Genomic DNA, 17,865 nt, shown 5'->3' on the forward strand with positions numbered 1-17,865 from the left:
GTTGGAGTCGGTTTAATATGAGAATATATAGGCCTGAATATACCCTCAGAAGCCAGTGACTGCTCAGCGGCTTCGGACAAATCCAAGCTAGAGACATCCGCGGGTTCCATACGAGAAGCATCTCGTGGCATACCGGATTCCGAACGGGTCTCAGTAGAGGCCTGTGAATCAGAAGTAGCAGGTATCAGGGGCTGCAAAAGTGTCAAGAGCACCAGCGAACAGGCAACTGGCTTAGGAGAAGCGTCGGCAGTTTTGGACCTAAACGGCCTTTTTCTTTGCGTTTTTTCGGTATTCTGGTAGTCGGATGGCTAACTGACGTCATTTCTAGATAATTAAACAGAGAACCGAAATATTGTAAAGCAAAAATGTACAGACGGATAGTGCGCTGATTAAATAAAGCACAAAACCGACAGCAAGGTACAGCGTGATCAGGGCCTACTCAAGGAATACAGTACAAATGAAAATCCTGAGGTATTTGCTTCCCACAAGTAATACAATTAGTAACCTTTACTGACATCGGTAAGGAGCAAGAAAAAATGTTACCCCAACAGGGTACTTAGCTTTAAGATGAAGACTTCGGTACTGAAACTCAAAAACGAAAATTTCAGGAGTCGACCGACCGGCACTTGCAAAACTGCTTCTGCTTCAGGCACCGCGCGGCAAGAAAGACTGATGCAATGGCGTCGGCTGCATGTTTTATACCCCTGACGTCATGGAAGAAGGGACAGTAACCGAAACAGAACCCAAGACTTTGTTAATCAGGCCGACTGAGGGCAACCTGCCAGCAGATTACCCAAATGTAATGACTGCAACAGTGAAACACAAACATCTGGATCCTGGTGGCTAGCTGAGAGAAGTAGGCTGTCGGGTAAGCTTGTTTTTCTGGTTTAAGGAATGTCATCTGGGATGCTTTGTCCAGACTCACTTGTCTGGGAACTAGTTTGGATTTCTTTTCGTTGATAATATACCCCAGGGAGGTCAGTGGGTCCTTTACAAAGGTCAGGTGCTTTAGTAGCTTTTCCTGACTGTCTGGCTGAATTAGGCAGTCCAAGTAGAGGTAAATTTGAATATTTCTTTGTCTACAAAAAGCAATGGCAGGAGCCATTTTGTGAAAACTCTGGGAGCAGTGGATAAGCCAAAGGGAAGCGCAGAGAACTGAAAGTGCAGTGATCCTGCCCTGAAACGTAGAAATTTCCTGTACGATTCCCTGACTGGGATGTGTAGGAAGGAGTCTTAGGTCTAGGGTGGCTAACTAAGCATCCTTGGAAAGCATAGGCAGAAGCTGCTGGAGGGTGAGCATTTTGAAATTTAGTTATCACCAGAAAGGTGTTTATAATGGATAGAGAATGAGCAACTAGAAACCTCGGTATATTTTTTCCTGCAGGAACATGCTCTATTGCAGTCAGAGAGCTAAGAAAGGACTTGCTTTTTTGGTCTCTGGCCACTGCTTTGGAAACCCTTTTGGGGTTGGCAGAGTGTGGAAATAAAATTTGTATCCCTGGGACAAAACGTTGAGGACCCAGCGGTCATTGGTAATGGTGGCCCAGTTGCTTACATGGAAAGAGTTTTCCTCCTAGGGCAAGAGCAGTTGGGGGGGGGGGGGGTGGAAGTGTGAAGTCATTGTGAGCTCTTAGCATATAGGGGGGGGGGGGTGTTGGCTTTGCACGCCCTGGATTTGAAGAGGAGGAACTCCATTGCCAAGATCTCTGCCTTCCCTGAGGCTGTCATCTGGGTGGTCTGCTTACCCTGGGTCTGAGCAGAGCTGACCTGGACGGGACAGGAAAGGATCAGTGGTTGGAGGGGCAACGCCTACTGAACCTCGGTGACTGGACCTGTAGGAAGTCTGTCTGCACAAATTTAGCTTTTTCTTCCATCCTTTTTAAGACTTCTGCCTTGGTGCCAAATAAGTTATTTGTGCAAGGGTGTGTCCAGTAAATTGCATTTGACATGGTTTGGCAAGGTCTGTTCCTTAAGCCAAGCATACCTCCTAAGGATAGAACCAGTGACTTGCTGCCCTGCAAGATGCTTCTAGGGCATCAAAACCACATTGTAAGGTGTGCTTAGTTACTTGGCTACTAGAATGCATCAGCTGTTGTAACTATTTTCTGCACAAGCAGGAAAATATTTTTTTGTTTGAATGGTAGGTTGCTGATATTTCAGCATATGGAACTAACAATTTAAAGCTCTAATAGCAAGAGCTGCAGAGATGTATACTTTTTTACCCAATCTGTCTAAAGCTTGGGAATCCCTATCTGAGGGGGTGGGATTCTTAGCTGAAGTTGCTTTTATTCCTTTAGGTCCTTGAGAGATGACCAGAGGGTCAGCAGTAGGATTTTTGAAAATACATTCGAGAGAGTCGGGAATACCGGTCAGGTTTCCTGGAAGCAGGAGGGAGGGTGTCAGGGATCAGACTGGATTCCATAAAATCATCATCCACAACATCCAGGACAGGAGGAATGGCCAGAAGTCTGTTCTGTGGAAGATGCAAGAATTCCCTGCGTCTTTTCTGACTGAGAATAGTCCTGACATTCCCATTGGAAAAGCTCCCTTAAAGTGTGTAGGGTTTCCCCAAAGGAAAAGTCCTCAGGTTGAGGGGGGGGGTGAAGGGATGGATTCCTCTGCATCAGAATGCTCATAAGCAGAGAGGGGGTGCATATCTTCATAATCCGATGCATCCTTCAACTTCAATTCGGAAACTAAATACTCTGCAAGCACTCATGCTAACTGCTTTGGGCTCTTTGGCAAGAAAGCCTGATGTAATGGCGTCTGCTGCCTGTTTTTATACTACTGACGACCTGACGTCAGTCCTGGACCGACAGCAACAGACGCCGAAATATTAAGCCTCTGCTATACGGGAAGACTGAGGGCTACCCTGGCAGGGATAACCCAAGTGTGATAAAGAACAGTTGTGTACACTTACCATAAATGTAGATGCTTGGGTCCTGCGTCGGTTTGCTGTCCCTTCTTCCATGACGTCAGGGGTATAAAATATGCATCTGACGCCATTACATCAGTTTTTCTTGCCCCAGATGTCAGGTGCCCCCCTAATGGGGAGCAAATACAATTAAACAAAAATATATACCTCCAACCAAAACCAAATACACCAAAAAGGCTTTTAAGCAAAGTAAGAGAGGCATAGCCAGAGAAAAGTAGGGGGCTGGAAGGAGGGTAACCAGGACTGCAACAGTGAATACACCAACATCTACATTTATGGTAAGTGTACACAACTGTACTATGTTCGTGTTTCACTGTTGCAGTAATTACATTTGGGTAGATTCCCAAAGCTATGGTTGGGAGGAGTTTATACAGCATTGGGGCCAGCTATAAGGCCCTGCAAGACAGCAGTGGCAAAGTCAGCTCTGGATTTAGAGAAAATTGGTAAATGATGATGCTTGGTGAAAGTATGTACAGAACTCCAGGTAGCAGCTTCTAGGTTATCCTTGGCAGGAACATCTCTAAGAAAGGCTGCAGAAGTAGATGCAGCCCTGGTGGAGTGAGATCTGATCCCCTGGGGGATAGGTGTTCCATGGTGCTTATAGCAGAAATGAATGCAATGGCTTATCCATTTAGAACTGGTTTGTTTTGAAATAACCTTCCCCTCTGCCCCTAGAGCAAATGCAACCAGCAATTGTTCAGATTTTCTTTGAGATTTAGTCCTGTCCAAGTAGAATCTTAGTTGTCTGTGCACGTCCAAGGAGTGCAGAACCTGTTCCCCTTTGTTCTGTGAATTGGGAAAGAAAGTTGGCAAATGAATGGACTGATCAAGAGCCACACTGGAAACCACCTTGGGCATGAAGGATGGATTGGTCCTCAGAGATACAAGTCTGCAGTAGTAGCTGGCTCGAAAAGAGGTAGAGTGAGCTTTTCCAAAACAAAGTTAAGGTCCCAGGCAGGGTAGGAGCTCTCCTGGGTGGTCTCAAATTATTTGCCCCTCAGATACTGCTTGAGAAGGGGATGAGAGAAGAGGGGGTAGTTCTGCATTATAGTGAGCTGAAATAGCCGAAACGTGATTTTAATAGAGGAAAAAAAAGACAGGCCCTTGTGAAGCATCTCAGTTAAATATTGCAAAATCTGAGTTAAATTGGGCACTGCTGTGCTCATCCCTAAAGACTGGTTCCAGGCACAGAATTTTTTCCATTTGTCAGCATAGGATTTTCTAGTACTGGGTCTTCTCTCCTCCAAGATGACATCCATCACAGTTTTGCTGAGGGATAAGGGTGAATTTAAGTGATTAGCAAGGCTGTTCAATGTTGGAAGCAGAGGGTGCAGAATTTGGTTCTCCTCTGCTGAGACAGCAAGGAAGGGGTCTGAGGCAGGTGCCATGGAGATAATTGTGACACACTGTGCAGGAGTGGGTACCAGTGTTGGCGTGGCTAGTCTGGAGCAATCAAAATCATTGTTTGTCCTGTGATCTTTAGCAGAACTTTGGAGAACAGAGAGAAGGGGGAAAGGCGTAGATTGAGGTTTTTTTCCAGCTGAAGGACAGAACATCCACTTTCCAGGCTTCTTTGTGGGAAGTCATTGTGCAAAACTTGTCCAACTGGTAGTTCTGGGGGGAGGCAAACAGATCTACGTCTGGGCTCCCCCATTTGCTTGTCAAAATGTTGAAAATCTGTGGTTCTAGTTTCCACTCGTGTGGGCCCATTAGATTTCTGCTTAGTCCATCTGCCAGTGTATTCAATTTTCCTGGCAGGAATTGCACTTGGTAGCTCAAGGCTGTTTTCCAGAATGCCATGGCTACTCTGCAGAGGGGGTAAGAATGTGTACCCTCTGCTTGTTTGTGTGCCACATAACCGTGGTGTTGTCAGTCTACCATTAGTTGTCCAGGAAGAATGTAGTCCATGAGGGCTGTCAGAGCATTCTGTACAGCTAACATTTCTTTTTGATTGACATGTAGGTGCACTTGATCTGGGATCCATTTGCCCTGAATGCACTTTCCTGCCAGGTGAGCCCCCCCATGCATAGTCTGATGCATCGGTAGTTAGGGTTTGGGCAGCAGGGGGTAGTGTGAATGGCAGTCCCTTGTTTTGGTGGCAGGCCTCTACCCACCACAGGAATTACAGGCGTAGGCAAGGTATGATAGGAATCATTGTTTCCAAGCTGTGACAATGTTGACTCCATAGGCTTTCCAAGTATCACTGTAGTTTCCTTATGTGCAGTCTTGCATATGGAATTAGAAGAATGCAGGAGGCCGTGAACCCCAAGGCTTGCAGTATTTGTCTTGCAGACAGCAGGGTTTTTGTGGCCACTTGTTTGAAGCAAGTTACCAATTGAATTTGTTTCTCTGGCGTGAGGAAAGCCATCTGGGCAGTTGTATTCAAGCTTGCACTCAGGAATGTAATTTTTTGAGAGGGTACCAGTTGTGATTTCTTTTCGTTATGATGTACGCCAGACAAGCTAGAACCCTTTTTACAAATGCCAGATTTAGACATATGTTCTGGTTTTCTGCCTGAATTAGAGAATCGTCCAGGTATGGATATATCTGAATATTTCTTTGCCTGCAAAAAAGAAATAACTGGAGCCAGGCACTTTGTGAACACCCTTGGCGCAGTAGAAAAGACAAAGGGCAGTGCACAGAATTGATAATGCAAGTAGCCTGCTTTGAAGTGTAGGTATCTTCTGCAAGATTCCCCGATTGGGATGTGCAGATATGCTTCTTTTAAATCTAGAGTTGCCAACCAGGCATCTTTGCCTAGCACAGGAAGTAACTGGTGAAGAGTCTCAGCATCTTGAATTGGGAATGTCCAGAAAGGTGTTTAGAATAGACAGATCCAGAATTGGACGCCATGATTAGTTTTTTCTGGGTACCAGAAAAAGCCTGGAATAGAAACCTTGTCCCTGATCCTCTGCCCACTGATTTGGGGGCAGGTTTGGCCACCAGAGTTTGGTATTGGCAACGTGTGGAAATGAAATCTGTACCCCGGGACACTATATTTAAAACCCATTTGTCCTGGGTTATGAGTTCCCAGTTCTTTCCATGAAGAGCAATCTTTCCTCCCAAAGGGGTGGCTAAAAGGTAAGTGCTTGGTAATTTTAAAAGGAATTAATTCAGACTGTTTACCATAGGAAGGCATCTTATTTCCAGAGTTGGAAGTGGAGGCCCCCCATTATTTAGTTCTGACAGTCCCCTGGGACTGAAACCTGGTGCTTTTGGTGTGTCTGGGTTTGGCTCGAGAGGATCTGGGAAGGAGCTGGAAAGGACCAACTCGTAGTAGGGAAATACCTACTAAATCTTGGAGGTTGCACTTGTAAGAAAGCAAACGGTTTGCATAGATTTAGCTTTATCTTCCATCTTTTTAGAACTTCTTCAGCCTTATTGTCAGAAGGTCCTGATTTAAAGGAGTATCCAACAATTTCACTTTAACACGATCAGGCAAAGATTGCTCCTTAAGCCAAGCACGCCTTCTAAGCACAGACACAATAGCCCTGCACGAGGCCTCCAAAGAATCAAAACCACACTGCAAAGTGTTTTCCAACTTGTTCAGCAGAATGCAATAAATCCTGTAAATCTTTATTTTCCACAGAGTCAGAAATTAACATTTTGTTGATATTTCAATATATGAAATTGGCAGTTTAAAGCCCTGATTGCCAAGGTTGCAGAAGTATAAACCTTCTTACCCCATTTATCCAGTGCCCTGGAGTCTATCAGAAGGGGTAGGATTTTTATCAGTGGAAGCCTTAATGCCCTTTGGCCCCCTGAGAAAGTTTCTGGATCTGCAACAGGATTTTTGAAAAGGAACTTGTGGGACTCAGGAACCCACAAGGAATCAGGGGCCATACTGAATTCCGAAAACAACAATGTCCAGTACAGGAGGTATAGCCAAAGGCCTATGCTGAGGTAGAAGGAAATCCCCATGCCTCTTTTTTGAATCAGAAAATTCCCGACTTTCCCAGTGGAAATGCTCCCTTATAAGGTACGTTTCCCCAAAAGAAAAATCCTCAGGAGTGGAAGCAGAAGGAATGGAATCCTCTGCATCAGAATCCTCATAAGTAGGTATGGACAAATCCAGGTCATTAGAAGAGTCACAAGAAACAGAAATCTGATCAGAAGATTCATAATAAAGCTCAGCCCTAGGCCTCTTGGGGGGTGGGGGGGTTTGTCTACCCCTTCAGCCATTTTGATCATTTTTTTTTTTTTTTTTTAGACATAGGGGCCTGAACATGTGGCCTGGGCATCTTTTTTTTTTTTTTTTTTTTTTTATATAGACGCAGAGAGAGATTTAGACCTTAGTAAAGAAGGAGTCTGTTTAATATGAAAGTCTGTAGGCCTGAATACACCCTCAGAAGCCAGTGCCTATACAGCGGTTCCGGACCCATCCAAGGTAGACACCACGGGTTCCACAGAAAAAGCATCTCACGGCATACCGGACTCCGAATGGGTCTCAGAGGCCTTCGAATTAGAATTAGCGGGTATCGGGGCTGCGAAAGCACCTCAACTGGCAACTGGCTTAGGAGAAGCGTTGTCGGCATTTTTGGACCTCGGCGGCCTGTGTCTGTCTTTTCGCGGTTTTTCAGAATCCCGGTAGTCTGATGGCTAACAGACAACATTTCTGTATAGTTAAACAGAACCAAAATACTTCAGAGGCAAAAATGTACAGACTAATTGTGCACCGGTTAAATAAAGCACAAAACCGACAGCACGGTACATTGTGGTCAGGGCCTAGGCAAGGAATACAGTACGAATGAAAATCTTTGTGAGGTATTTGCTTTCCACAAGCAACTCAATTAACTTTTACTGACATCAGAAGGAGCAAGAAAAAGTTTCCCCAACAGGGTATTTAGCTTTGGTTCTGAAACTCGAAAATGCAAATTTCAGGAGTCGGCCGACCGGCACTTGCAAACTGCTTCGGGCACTGGCACTGCACGGCAAGAAAGACTGATGTAATGGCGTTGGATGCATGTTTTATACCCCTGACGTCATGGAAGAAGGGACAGAAACCAACGCAGGATTTAAGACTTTGTTAATCAGGCCGACTGAGGGCATCCTGCCAGCAGATTACCCAAATGTAATGACTGCAACAGTGAAACACAAAGAACATCCAAGACTGCAAAAATGAATACACTCTACCATCTACATTTATAGTAAGTGTACACAACTGTATTATGTTCTTAGTGTCTCTCTGCTGCAGCCATCACACACTGGCGGATTCCCAAAGCTGAGGAAGGGTGGAGGCAGTCAAGTGTTATGGCTAGCCAACAGGCCTTGTAAGACTGCTGTAGCAAATCCAGCTCTAGGTTTAGAAAAAATAGGCAAGTGGTAGTGCTTGGTGAAGGTGTGTACAGAACTCCAGAACTTCCAGGATATCCCTGGTAGGGACTCCCCTGAGAAATGCTGTAGAGGTTGAAGCAGCTCTAGTGGAACGAGAGCTGATCCCCTGAGAGGTAGGTTTTCCATGGTGCTTGTAGCAGAAATGGATGCAGTGTGCTATCCATTTAGAAATGGTTTGCTTCGAAATGGCCTTGCCCTCTGCCCCTGCAGCAAAGCTGAATAGCAGCTGGTCAGATTTTCTGAAAGGTTTAGTCCTGTCAAGGTCGAACCTGAGCTGTCTGTGCACATCAAAGGAGTGCAGGATCCTATGGATGGATTGGTTTAAAGCCACACTGAATACCACCTTGGGCATAAAGGATGGGTTGGTCCTGAGGGGAAACCCTGTCAGCATGAAAAATAATGAAGGGCTCCACCGCCATTAGTGCCTGTAACTCAAGACACTGTCCTTGCTGAAGTAATAGCTAAAAGTAATGCTGTTTTCCAAGAGAGGAATTTTAACTCTGCTGCAGCAGCAGGTTCAAAAGGGGAAGTGCGAGTTTCTCCAGTAGAAAATTAAGGTGCCAGGTCGGGGTGGGAGCTCTCCCAGGGGGCCTTAAATTTTTGTTCTCCTCTCAGGAACTGTTTGATGAGAGGGTGAGAAAAAGAGAGGCAGCTCAGTATTATAATGAGCCGAGATGGCAGAGGCATGAATCTTAATGGCTGAGAAGGACAGGCCTCTGTGCAGCAGCTCTGCTACGTAATCACAGATATGAGGTAAGTTGGGCACAACAATCTTTTGCACTTTTCAGCATAGAATTTCCGAGTACTAGGCCTTCTGGACTCAAGGATGACGTCCACCACCCGTTTGTAGAGGGATGCTGGTGGTGTATTCAGGAGATAAGCCTGGATGCAAAATCTGTCCCTCCTGAGACAGCAGGGAAGGTGTCTGATGTAGGTGCCAGGGTGGCACTATTGTCAAACTGCCTAGGAGTGGGTACCAGTGCTGGTGTGGCCAGTCTGGTGCAACAAGGATTGCCCTTGGCCTGTCCTGTTTTGTCTTGAGTAATACTTTTGAGAGGGGCAGAGGAGGAAAGGCATAAATTGAGAGGTTTTCTCCATGTAAAGGATAGGGCGTCCACCTTCCAGACTCAGGGTTCCTGGTGCAAGCTTTGCTCAACTGGTGGTTTTCGGGGGAGGCAAAAAGGTCCACCTCCACTGTTTGCCACCTCTGGGTTAGAAGTTTGAATGAGTTGGGTTGCAGTTTCCACTCGTGAGGGTCCAGTAGATTTCTGCTCAAGTCGTCTGCCAGTCAATTTTGCTTGCCTGGCAGAAACTGAGCTTGTAGGTGCACTTGGTTGCTCAAGGCGGTGTTTCACAGGGCCATGGCTAACCTGTAGAGTGGGTAAGAATGAGTTCCCCCCTGTCTGTTTATATACCACATAACTGTGGTGTTGTCTGTCTTTATCTGGAGCTGTCCTGGAAGTACAAGATATTTGAAGGCTGTCAGAGCATTCTGTACATCTAGCATCTTTGATGTGCAGGGGAATTTTTTCTCTGGGCTCCATTTGCCATGAATGCATTTGCCTGCCATGAGAGTCCCCCATCCATAGTCTGAGGTGTCTTGTCAGGGTTTTGGCGGCGAGGGGTGGAGTGAAAGTCGCCCCTTGTTGTGGTTGCATGCCTCTAACCAAACAAAGGAACTCTGCCCTTAGACAAGGTATGATAGGAATCGATGCTTCCAGGTCCTGAGAATGTCGACACCAAGTACCAATTAAGTTTCCTCATATGCAGTCTTGCATATGGAATTAGCAGAATGCATAAGGTCATGAACCCTAGGGCTTTCAGCATTTTCCTTGCAGATAGCTGGGCTTTGGTGGCCATTAGTTTGAAAGTCACATGGACCTGTTTTTCTGGAGGGAGGAATGCCATGTGTTCAAGCTTGCGCCCAGGAATACAAATTGTTGGCTGGGCACCAGTTGTGATTTCTTTTTGTTGATAGTGTATCCCAGTGAAGTTAGAAGTCATTTTACAAATGCCAGGTGCTAAGTAGCAATTCCTGACTGTCCGCCTGGATCAGGCAATTGTCCAAGTATGAGTAAATCTGAATATTTCTCTGCCTGCAGTATGCAATGGCTGGAGCCATGTACTTTGTGAATATTCTGGGTGCAGTACATAAGCCAAAGGGAAGTGCAGAGAGCTGATGGCGCATAGAGCCTGCCCTAAAACATAAGACATTTCCTGCAAAAGTCCCTTATGGGGATGTGCAGATGAGCTTCTTTTAAGTCTAGGGTGACTAACCAGGCATCCTTGGTTAGCGTAGGAAGAAGCTGCTGCAGTGTAAACATTCTGAATTTTGGGAACACCAGAAAGGTGTTGAGAACTGATAGATCCAGGATAGGGTGCCCAAGAGCTTTTTTCTAGGCACCAGGAATAGTCTGGAGTAGAATCCCTGTCCCCTTTGTTCTACTGGAACAGGTTGAACAGCCCTGATATGGAAAAAAGAAAGTACTTGCTTTTGAGCCTCTGCCCACTGGTTTGGAAGAAGGTCTGGAAACCCACTTGGTGTTGGCAGTGAGTGGAAGCAGAATCTGTATCCCTGGGATACAATGTTTAGAACCCATCGGTCCCGAGTAATGGACATTGGGCATGGCTGGGAAGGATAATTGGAGAGTCACTGTGAAGTTTTTCCATAAGGGGGTGGCTTACCACTCCCTGTTCTTGATGTGGGAGCACTATAGTTTAGATCTCTGCATACCCAAAGACTGCAGTCTTGGTCCGTTGCCCCTAGGTTTGGACTAAGGCGGCCTGGAAGGGACTGGAAAGGACCAGTTGAAGGCCAATGATCATCTAGTAATTTTGCTTTGACATGGTCTAGCAAGACTTGTTCCTTCAGCCAAGCATGCCTTCTCAGTACAGACCCAGTGACAGCAGCCCTGCAAGATGCTTCTAAGGCATCAAACCCACACTACAAAGTATGTTTACTAACTTGGTTTGCAGAATGCATTAACTCTTGTAAATCTATTTTCTGCACAGTCTGGAAGCAACACAATTTTTTGTTTAATTCCATAATGTTGCTGGTACTTCATATGAAACTGAATTCAAAGCCCTGAGTTGCAGAGGTATATACCTTTTTACCCCATCTGTCTAAAGCTGTAGAATCCCTGTCTGAAGGGGTAGGGTTTTTGGTTGTAGTAGCACAATGCCTTTAGGTCCCTGGGAAATGGTCTCTGGATCCGCAGAAGGATTCTCAAAGAGAAATTTGAGAGAGTCAGGTACTCTAGTACCAGTCAGGTGTTCTAGGAGCTGGTGGTAAAGTGTCAGGAGTGAGACTGGATTCCACGAAAACATCTACAATATCCAGGACAGGGGGTATAGCTAGAGGCCAGTGCTGAAGTAAATCTAAAAATTCCCAGTGTCTTTCTGGACAGAGGATAGTCTTGGCATCCCCAGCAGAAATGCTCTCTAAGGTATGCAAGGTTTCACCAAAAGAAAAATCCTCTGGAGGGGAGGCAGAGGAAATGGATTCCTCTGCATCTGAATCCTCATAGGTACGCAAGGGTATTTTCCTGGTAATCAGAAAAGTCAAGAATCAGACACCTGGTTGTAGAATCAGAAGGAAATTCGACTTTGTCTTAGCAGGGGAAGGCTGGCTTCCCCCAATTAGAGTAATAAGGTCTTCAGCCTTTTTTTGTGGCATGGGAGCTTGAGCATGCCCTTTGGATGTCTGTTTTCTAGGCTAGTGTGAAATCTGGGCTTGAGAAACTCTAGATTTAGTTAAAAATGAAGAATGAAGATGTCTGTTTAATACGAATATCTGTAGGACAGAATACACCCCCATAAGCTGGTGCCTGCACAGTGGTTCTGGACCAATCCAAGGTAGAGACATCCGCAGGTTCCATAGTCTAAGAAGCATCTTAGCAATCTGTAGAAGCAGGCATCAGGGGCTGAGAATGCGTCTTAACAGAGTACGGGCGGAACTTAACAGAAGCGTCATCAGCAGTTTTGGACCTATGCGGTCTGTCTTCATCCTGGCATTTTTTCGGAAAATTGGCAGTTGGACGGCTTACCGAAGCCATTTCGGAATACGGAGAATGAGAGCAAAAGAATTTTAAAAAGACAGCCAGACCATGAATAGTTTGGGCACAAGGCACAAAGCAGACAGCGAGGGACGTTGTGGTCTGGGCCTAAAGAGGTGATGCAATAAGAAAGAAAATCTCGGAAGTGTTTGATTTCCACAGGCTAGACAATTAACTTTTTCAGACATCAGTTAGAGCAAGAAAAAAATCCCCAACGGGGTACTAAACTTTAGAAGACTTCAGGATTAATATTCTATGAACAAAAATTTCAGGCAGTGGCTGACCGGCACTTGCGAACTGCTTCGGGTTCCCATGCGGCAGAAAAGCTGATGTAATGTCATCTGCTGCATGTTTTATACCCCTGACGTCATGGAAGAGGTGACTGCATCAGACACAAAAATCCAAAGACTCTGGCATTTGGACCGATTGAGGGCTACCTGCAGGCAGATAACCCAAGTGTGATGACTGCAACAGTGGAACACGAACATATGGCAATTCAACAGCCTAATGGCACAAGTTGCCGAGGTGTACATTTTTACACCCAATCTGTCTAAAGCTCGGGAATCCCTGTCTGAAGGGGTGGGATTATTCGCTGTAGTTGCTTTTATACCTTTAGGCCCCTGGGAAATTACCTCTGGGTCAGCAGTAGAATTTTTGTAAAGAAATTTGTGAGAGTCAGGGGACTCTAATACAAGCCTGTTTTCATTGGAGCAGGGGGTAAAGTATCAGGAGTTAGACTGGATTCCATAAAAACATCATCCACAACATCCAAAACTGGAGGTATTGCTGAAGGTCTACGTTATGGCAAATCTAAAAATTCTCCGTGTCTCTTTTTGGGCTGAGAATAGTCTCTGCATTCCCAGTGGAAATGCTATAATTTTAAAGTATGTACAGTTTCACCAAAAGTAAAATTCTCTGGAGGGGAACCAGAGGGAAAGGGTTCCTCCGTATCTGAATCCTCATAAGCAGATAGATACGTCTTCATATTCAGAGACGTCAGTCGGACTTTTGGTCGGTTAAAGCTGCTGGGGACAGATCTCTCTTAGCAGGAGAAGGCTGGCTTCCCCTAATCAGTATAATTAGGTCTTGTGGCAAAGAAGCAGGTGCTTGTGTTTGGGTAGTCAGTTTTTTTAGGCGTAGCTCATACTCTGCCCTAAAACTTTGTAGTTTTAGACCGAACTGAAGATGCGAAAGTCGTTTTTTTGTTGAATATTGGTAGTGTGAAGAACTTCCTCGGAAGCCGGTACCTGCACAGCGGCTCCAGACCCATCCAAGGTAGAGACATCCGCAGGTTACGTAGTCAAGAGTCTTGCAGAATACCGAACTCCGAATGGGTCTCGGTAGTGTCCTGCAAATCCATCGAAGCAGGCATCAGGGGCAAACTGGCTACTAGCTTAAAGGAAGCGTCGGCAGTTTTGGACCTGTGCAGTCTCTGTCTTTATCCTTACATTTATTTGGAAGATCGGTAGACGGATGGCTTACAAAAGCCATTTTGGAATACTGAGATCAGGAGCGAAAGTATTTAGCAGTAAGGGCCAGACGAATAGTTTGGGCATTGAACAAAGCACAAAACAGACAGCATGGTCTGGGCCTAAACAGGCGAAGCAGTAAGAATGGAAATCTGTGTGGTATTTGCATTCCACAGGAGAGACAATTGTTAACTTTTTCTGACATCGGTTAGAGCAAGAAAAAAAGGATCCCCAACAGGGTACTTAGCTTTAGAAGACTTCAGTTTGATTCGATTCGGAAACAAAAACTCAGGCAGCAGCCGACCAACACTCATGCCAATTGCTTCTGCTTCGGGCTCCTCGGCAATAAAGACTGATGTAATGGCATCGGCTGCCTGTTTTTATACCCCTGATGACCTGACATCAGTCCTACAGCGACAGCAACCGATGCAGAAATACCAAGTCTCTAGTATTCAGGCTCATCACGGGTGTCTTTATGGGGTAACTGGCATCTGCACTGGCCCTTTCCCTTTTTTATCTGACATCAGCTAAAGGCTACAACAACCAAGCCTAGGCTGTAACAATCGGTAAAACAAGAAAAATCAGAAACCCAACGGGTTACTTAGTTTTACTGATGAGACGTCTGTGAAAGCCATCTTACGATGCGTAGTTCATCTGTGGCTGAAAAGTTCTGAGGATTGTGCTTGCAGATGTCACATTTATGGCCCCTGGTTTATGGCCTTATGTCTGAAGTCCCACACATGCTGCAACAGCCAAGCTGAAGCTTTTGTGTAGGAATAGATGTATGTCGAGGGCAAGAAATCCCACAACTATCATACTGCAACATAGGAATAGGACATCCAGTGACGCCTGAACCAGTCTAGAGCCATCAGGATGGCCTTTTGGCCTTCCTTCCTGACCTTCAGATGCACTTCAGGCAACATGGGTAAAGGTGATTAAGCATAAATAAAAAGGTGTGTCCAAGGGGAAGAGAAGGCATCTGTTCTCCATGCAGATGGATGCCTTGTTCTGGTGCAGTACTTCTATAGGTGAGAAGTCCCTGCTGGCATACGTCTACCTGGGCCCCCCTATTGCTTTGTTACTGTGTAGAAAACTTCCGGATGGAGATTCCGTTTATGGGGGTCCGTCAGATTCCTGATGGTGGTCTGCCAGGGTATTTTCGCCTGGCAGGTATTGTGCCATAAGGTGCTGGCCTAGGAATTGTGCTGCGTCCCATATTTGCATAGCTAGATGTAGTGTGTGCCTCCCTTCTTGTTTACGTACTACAAATGTGGTATTGTTGGTCTCCAACAGCATCACTAGGTCCCATTTGTCCTTGAAAGCCATTAAAATGTTTTGTCCTGCCATGAGTTTTCCAATTTATGTACCTGCTTCTGTGTTCAGTGGGCCATAATCCTCGAGTTTGGAGGTATTGTCTCCAAAGCATCTATGGTGAGGATTTGACCCTGTAGCAAAAATATGAAAGGTAGGCCCTGATTTGGGGTACAAATCTGTGCCTACCATGCAAAGCCCTGCTTGAGGAAAGGTATCAAGGGTATTTCAGCATCTCGTGAGAAGAGCTCTGGCACCACACGCTCTTCAGGTAGGTAGCACTGCAGCTTCATGTGCAGCCTGGCTAGGGATACCATGAGAATAAAGGATGCCATGAACCAGAGTGCTCAGAGGAATTCCCTTGTTGTGATTTTCCTGCATCTGTAGAAGAAACTGGTTAAGTAGGTGGCCTTGTCTTGAGGGAAGAAGACCCTCAAGGGTAGAATCAAGGAGAGCACCCAGAAAGATCGTTTTTATGGGACCAGGCTGAATTTCTTGAGGTTTAAAGTGAACCCCAGAGACCACCTGAAATCCTGTGTGAATTTCAGACCTTTGAGGTTTGAAATGTCTGCAGCTTGTATTAAGTAATCGTCCAGGTTAAGGGTATATCCCTTTGGTTCTGCAGTAAGCAAGCAATGACCGGGTGCACTTAATGAAAACCCTTGCAGTATTAGACAACACAAAAGGGCAGAGCTAAATAGTGACACGAGCTTGCATTGAAGCAAAGAAAGCGGTGTGAATTTTGAATAGGAATTTGTAAAGCAGGTGTTCTTTAGGTCTATTGAAACGAGGAAGGCCTGAGGAGTTATCATGGGCTGTAATTCTTTGAAATGTCAGCATTTTGAACTTTGGTATCCTGAGAAAGCTGGACAGGTCCAGAATTAGGCATCAAAATCCTCATTTTCTTGGGACTAGGAATAACCTTGAATAAAAGCCTTTCCCTTTTTGTTGATCTGGAACTGGCTCCACTACTCCCAGAGAACACAATCTGTTTGAGAACTTTACTTTTTTTATTTGGAGTACATCTGGCAAACCAGAGTATACTTAAGGACTCTTTTGAAAGCGTTTCTAACCACCTGCAATAAAATGTTTATAATCCACTGATCTGAAATAATGTGGGTCCAGTTTTGGAGAAATAGACCTAGTTTTGGGGTGGTGGAGGGAGAATGGAGCGGAGGGAGAGTCTATTACTCTCCGGCTGGGGGCTGTGCCCTAGAACTTTCTTCCTGGGTGTTTCAGAGGTCTATTGCCTTGATGTCTGTTGGTGATGCCTTTGTCTGAAAGCTCTGTACCTTTGAGGCCTTCTATGTTTACTCCTAGGCTGGACAGGAAAGACCAACACTAGGTTGGAAAGTTCCTGCCGAATCTAGGTGGCTGTACTTACAGGAAGAACTTAACTGTTTGCATGGACTTTGCCTCGTCTTCCATCTTTTAGCTGTTGGTAAAAGAAAAAGTCTTTGTCCAAAAGGTTAGCCCTTACATGATCAAGGAGAGATTGCTCCCCAAGCCATGCACGGCTCCTAAATCACTGAACCAGTGACAGCTGCCCTGCAGAATGCCTCCACGGTTTCATCGCCACAATGCAGAGTGTGTTTAAGCCACCTGGGAAATGGAGTGCCAAGTCCAAAAGTTCCTTACCAAGATTATCCCCCGTGGTTGACATCTTTTGCTACAGTTGATCCAGGATGGTTGCTGATATTTGATCAAATGGAATTGACAACTAAGGGCCCTCAGAATGTAGCAGAGGTGTAAACCTTTTTCTGAACCTATCTTGGGCCCTACCCCTCCTTGTCCATTGGCAGGGGCATAGGCCCTAGCCCCTTTAGGCACCTGGAGTAGAACTTCTGGATCAGCCAAAGGATTTTTAAAACAGACATTTGTGAGAGTCTTGCACCCTATAAACTAGGTCTGGTTTCCTAGGGGCAGGGGGAACGAGTCAGGGTTTATGGAGGCATCTTGGAAAACATTCTCTACCACATCCAAAATGGGAGGGAGAGCCAAAGATGTGTGTTCGGAGAGGTTCAAAAACTCCCCATCTCTCTTCTTGACCTGGGAATAATCTTAGTAATCTTGTCCTTCCCACAGAAAATGCTGCTTCATGGCATGAATGGTTTCCCCAAAAGTTTGTTCCTGTGGAAGTGAAGCCAAGGGAATTTTCTTCTGAGAATCAGATTCCTCAAAGGATGTGCAAGAGGATCCTTCCTCTCAGCCAAAGTCTTCCAAGTCCGAATCCTCCTCAGATAGCAGTATCAGTAGTCATTCGTTCTTTTTTCCTGGGGTGGCTCCACTTATGCACTGTCTGGCTGTTACAATATTAAGTCCTGGGTCAGGCGAATCAAATCTTGTTGGGATTCTGTTAACTGGGAGCCCATAGGCCTAGGTAGAGACCTTGCCACACTGCCTTTCTTTGGGGGGGGGGGGGGGGTTGGCCTTAGGCCTAGGTGCATCTGGTGCCAGACTCCCGGTGGAAATGCACCGGCGTAGACCCGGGTCTCGCTGTATCGCTGGTTAACGAGCACTTGTTAGAAGCAGTGGCCTGAGCGACCTCAGAGCCAACAGATGAGCTGAAAACATAAGTGGAACCAAAGGCATATCGGACTCCAAATGGGTCTCGACCGAGGCCTGGGATACAGTTTCAAATGCTGGAGGGGGCTGCGAAGGTGGCTCACTTTCAACAAATCAGTCTAGCAAGAGAGTCAGGAAGGAGAGACTGTCATCCTATGACTTTGGCTTAAGTAGCCCCCCCCCCCCCACTGTTATG

General features: G+C 45.7%; 1 protein-coding gene across 1 annotated transcript in view; it reads right to left on the reverse strand.

Moving 5' to 3' along the window:
- LOC122801160 (heterogeneous nuclear ribonucleoprotein U-like protein 1) overlaps positions 1 to 17,865 on the reverse strand; it is a gene marked incomplete in the record, with an annotated part of 399,977 nt that overhangs the window by 158,495 nt on the left and 223,617 nt on the right.

This window comes from Protopterus annectens, chromosome 4.part1 (genome assembly GCF_019279795.1).
Source record: "Protopterus annectens isolate FY-2018-M chromosome 4.part1, PAN1.0, whole genome shotgun sequence".
Lineage (NCBI taxonomy): Eukaryota > Metazoa > Chordata > Ceratodontiformes > Protopteridae > Protopterus > Protopterus annectens.